This window comes from Microtus ochrogaster, chromosome 7 (genome assembly GCF_000317375.1).
Source record: "Microtus ochrogaster isolate Prairie Vole_2 chromosome 7, MicOch1.0, whole genome shotgun sequence".
NCBI lineage: Eukaryota > Metazoa > Chordata > Mammalia > Rodentia > Cricetidae > Microtus > Microtus ochrogaster.
In genome coordinates, this window is record NC_022014.1 from 76,137,644 (window position 1) to 76,142,740 (window position 5,097).

Below are 5,097 nucleotides of genomic sequence, written 5' to 3' on the forward strand. Positions count from 1 at the left end.
CCTCTGGCTCATAAGCAGGTGCCAACGATAAATCGTGATCTTCTGCAAGTTTTCCAAAACATCTCTTATTACCAGGGTACACTTCTTCCAGCCCTTCAAAAAAAAAAAAAGTTCAGGTAGCAGAGGGACAAAGCCAAACACTAGTGGATGCTCCTCCCTGACAAGCCAAGTCAGGAGAGCTCCCCAGATGTGGTTGCAGACTGTCCGTACCCCTAGGGCTACTGGAAGGTAGGGCGCAACTTCATGCAAGAGCAATGAACCAGAAATCAGACATAGGTCACCTTGCTTGGCATGGGGGGAGCGGGGGCACATGGACTCTTCCAACCTGGTAGGGTTCGGGAGTCAACAAAGAAATTCCCAGAGCCTCTATCTTGGCAGAGCAAGGAGAAGAAGTGTGAAGAAGACAGCAGGCGCCCAGGCTCTGCAGCCAGCTACGCGGAACCCCCACCTCTCATTTGGCCCCCATATCCAGCAGCCACCTCCAAGGGCTGCTCAGTAACACAAACCAATCAGGTCAGCACCATGACTCGTCATACCCTGCCATCCTCTCTATGCAGAGAGGAGGAGGGTCTGGGGACTGGTGAGCCAGGACAGGGTGGGCCTGAGTCCCGGAGAAACGCAAGGAGATGATGCGGCCCAGCATGCTTTGCACACATGACACCCCCAAACATAGAGACCTGGGCAGAACCTGAGAACTCATGGCTGGTGTTCTGCCTGGAAATGGCCAGAGGCTCAGCAAGGCAGAGAGAGCCATCTACAGGGGAGGGGGGGAGAAGCTATGATTGAGAGACCCAGCTACTCCCATTGGACACAACACTCCCCCTTCTCTACCTGATCAAGCTCCTGGCTGAGGGATGAAACTGGTCTCTCTATTATCCAGTGAGTGGTCCCAAACACCCAGATGCAAGGGGTGGGCATTTTCAGCACGATAAAGAAGTGACCAAGGAACCCTAAGAGAGGCAGTGACTGTCATGGGCGATTAAGTGTGGCTGGGAGAACCAATCCATGCCCATCCCCTGCTGGCCATCTGTCCATCTGTCCGTACGCTATGCTTCTTTCTGAGAGCCATAGGCCACCTCCTATAGGATATGCATCCGGCAAATCCCAGGAGACCCTGCCATCTGCAGGAGGGGCTGGTCCCCACCAGCACCTCTCCTCCATGGCCTGGCATTACAGGATCCACCTTGCCCAAGGGTGATCTTGGTTGGCACTCCAGGCAGCATCTGGAGTTAGGACCACAGGTCCCACAATGGGTATAGTAGGCTTGGGTATTCAAGAATGCTTTAACGACCTCATCCTGCAGCTCTGATCTCAGAGCTTTCTTACATGAGCTAGGACTCTGAACTTGGTCACAAAGCCCACCTGAATGGGTCCTTAGGCCTACCTGCCATTGCTCCCTGCCTCTGTCTGGGAGAGGAAAGGAAGAGCAGGGGCAATGGATCAGGACTCAGGAGCCTCCAGCCTCTTCAGCACTCAGTCCAACACACACACACACACAAACACATATGTATATGTACACTTACACATACTAACTTCAGGGTCTACCATACCTCTTCAGAAAAAAAAAAACAGGATCACAGATAGATGGACCATCCAAGGGTGAGGGGTGAGGCGTCCCCTCTCTAGAAATGTTGGCAGGGAAGGGCCCTTATGGTCAGACTATGATAGCAAGCTTCCTAAATCTAGCTTATATGCCAAAGAAGTCAGGCGCCATACTCCCAGTGGTCTGGGCTGACTCAAGCCTCTTTACCATGACCTCAAGGGTATATGCTGAGCCCTCTAGAGACAAGACCACCTAGGCACACACCTTCACTTTCTTGAACCAATATGGCCAATGCTCAGCTAGTGCCTGAAGAAGAAGCTGGGAAGTGTCAGGAAAGCCATGGATAAAGCCCAACCCAGGCCCTGTTCCTGAAAGGCATGGGCCTGGCAATATCAATAACCATTTTGCTATGGTTTTCAGCCACTCAGCCTCACCACACCCCAGACAACTGTCATGGGCCACTAGGGTACAACTTCTAGCTCTGTTGTGGATGCCTGTGCATGTTGCTTCTCTCTCTCTCTCTCTCTCTCTCTCTCTCTCTCTCTCTCTCTCTCTCTCACACACACACACACACACACACACACACACACACACACACATTCTAGGATCGTCAGAGCTGGAACCTTAAGCCTCAGGAAGTAACTCAAGGCAAGGCAATTTCCCTTTCAGAATCTTGCAAGGCGGTGTGTGTGTGAGATGTGACGTCTCATCAGTGACGTTGTCAGACTCAGTGACTCGTTCACAGGATCCATTGTTCTCAGTAGATGCTCAACAACATCCAATGGATGCCCTTCCCTCCAGAATGGCTAGTTGTAGAACTTCTTGGTTTACATAACTGAGGAAAGTCACTGTGTCATAACACAGCCAAGTCTACTCCAAGAAGTGAGGGCTACACACACACACACACACACACACACACACACAGAGAGAAAGAGAGATGGCACTCATAGATGGTCACCCACCCCAAAACTGAGCCACCCAAAGTCCCGAAGGCCATGAATCTTCTAAAATACACACACAGCTGGAGGCCAGTCTACTGAACGGGGAGGTTTTTCCTATCCAAATAATAGGGAAAAAAGTAAAAATGAAACCACCCCACCTAGGGACTTCTCCCGGCCAGCAAGAACAACTTGCCAAAGGTCTTTTCGGTTTCCCAGAGATGGGGGAGGGAGGACTTTAGAATCAGGATCAGTTACCTGATGTGAAAGTTGCAATTGACCGTCCCATGCCAAGACGTCTCCCACACTGTAGTGACAGTGACCTGCAAGGCTCTTCCCACCAAAGCCGGTGCAGACCCCCTTCCTCTGTTTGCTCAGACCCCTGCTCTCTCCAGCACAAAGTCTTTATTGGTCTCCCTGCAGGGGTGAAAATAAAGGGGGTTTTGTCCTTCTCCTGTCCCCCCTCCCCATGCTGGCTGAGTGAGTTTATCTGACATTGCAGGAGTCTTTGTAAACTGAATGTCCCAGGATAAGCGTTCCCTTAAGAGTCCCTTGGCCTGGGACAGAGGGACCCTCTCCAGAGGAGAATGGGGAGCTTGTTCCAATGGTCTTTTAATAGGGGGGGCGGGGTGTCCCCAGGACAGGCCTCCAGCACGCTCACAGAAGGGTCTCTGTCCCAGGGCTACAATGGAGGGAATTCTTAAAGACAGGGATGCTGGAGGGGGTGGGGGGATTCTTTCCTAAGGGGAGGGGAGGGAAGTTAGAGGGAAAGGAAGGGGGGTGGCAGTACTTCTCATGGCCAGAACAATCCAGGCTGTGACAAGGCCTCTCTATGCGGCAGGAGCGACTGAATGGCTGGGCCTCAACAGCCCCCACAGAGCAGAATTCTACTGGCATCCGGGTCTCCGTCAGCACAAGATCTGCCTCCCAAATCCAGGATGTGGGACCAGAAAGAAATTTTTTTTTAACCAGGAGGAGGCTCTTGGTTGGCTTGCCCTAAACATCTATCCTCCAAAGGTCATAAGAGTTCCAACGTCCACCCAGCAAAAGGATGCACACGACACCCACCAAACCTTCAGACAAATCGTGTTCTGCCAAATCTGAGAGGAGGGAAATCATTTGTGCTTCTCAATTGCTCATTTTGGCACAAGGTCGTCATTTCTTTAGAAAGCCACCCCAAACTACCACAGAGGATTTTGTGACGATCGCCCGATGGGGTGGTTTCACATTTTGACTCCGCTTATTTGACTGTGCACATCTCCGAGAGAATGAGCGGTCTCCCCGGAAAGGCTAGGGATGCCCTGTCCACTCAGAATAGCCCCAGCAACCCTCCCTCCTTCCCTGCCTTGTTGGTGACCATCCGCAGGAAGCAGCTAAGGAAGCAGAGACATCGTCAAGGCCCAGACTAACCAAAGAGGCAAAGAGTCACCGTGTACTTTGAGGGAGGCTGGCAGGACCCTCACTTAAACTATGATGTGTCACAAGCCTCACAACACATGACAAGGCTGTGACAAGGACCGACCAGGACTTGGTGCATAGAAACCAACATGGACAGCAGAAGCCTGAGGACCCTGGGACCACTCCACACAGACCCATAACACATTTGGAAAGTACAAAAAGGCCACTGTGGTTCTATGCTTGGATGAAGAACACTCCCACCCCCATTCCAGCTCCTACCTTACTCATGGCCAGGCACCAGCCCAACATCAGAACACCGTGGGCCTCTTACCTATACTGGTTTACCTTGAAGAGATTTGGGTTGACCTGAGATTGGCATCAGGCCGGCAAGAATAAACTCAGAGACCAGGTAGCTGTGCTGGCATTGAAGAGAGGAGCCGGTGCGTATGAGACAGTGGCCGTGGTTCACAGGGTTACAAAACAGCAGCACTGCAGGGGCTCGGGAAGAGAACTGTCGGGTGCAGAAGAAAACTTTGCAAAACTAGAGTGAGTGCTGAATCCATGCGTGAGGCTGAATCTGTTCCATGGGATGGAAACATAGGCTGCTAGCTCGCCATCGCTGCTGGGAATCCCCGGGAGCTATGGGAGAGGGGACACAGGGATACAGGAAGATACAGCCTAGGAGAGACCAGGGGTATAGCAGGCTGAAATCGAGCCCAGGAGAGATCCAGGGGAGGTACAGTGGCTGACACCAGCCATTGCGGACTCCAGGACATAAGAGCTAAAGGCTACCACTGAGCCTCTTCTCCCCAGGCCTCACCCCTAGCCCCTGCCAGTCAAGCCAACACATTCCTAGGCTGGCTATTCATCCTACCCACCTTACGTACTGAAGTCTACCCACTGCCTGTATGCAAACCATCTCACATAACCCCATGGAAACCGCAGCCCACATTTTACACTTCCTAGAGAAAAACCCTGAAGGGAATTGGGTCTTCTAGTTAGAAAATGGAAACTTTCTTCCCCAGTTAAATCCAGCCACATGAAAGCACAGAAATACCTCAGTCCAAACAGATAGAAGCATGGAGCTGACTTTTTCAAATCACAGGTTTTAAGGTTGTACTGGGAGGGTGTACTGGGGAGCTGGTTCAGCCGGGTGGGGGGTGTTGGGGAGCTGGTTCAGCTGAGGATGTTGGAGAGATGGTTCAATTGGATGGGGGG

General features: G+C 51.9%; 1 long non-coding RNA gene across 2 annotated transcripts in view; it reads right to left on the minus strand.

The window, feature by feature from the left end:
- LOC113456314 overlaps nucleotides 1-5,097 on the minus strand; it is a 162,817-nt gene that overhangs the window by 146,279 nt on the left and 11,441 nt on the right. Inside the window, exon 1 of one of the 2 annotated variants that reach the window (XR_003377133.1) lies at nucleotides 2,740-2,983. The exons of the other annotated variant lie outside the window; for it this stretch is intronic. This is a non-coding gene — a long non-coding RNA (uncharacterized LOC113456314). Of the gene's footprint in view, nucleotides 1-2,739; nucleotides 2,984-5,097 lie in introns of those variants that run through there. 2 annotated transcript variants of the gene reach the window in all.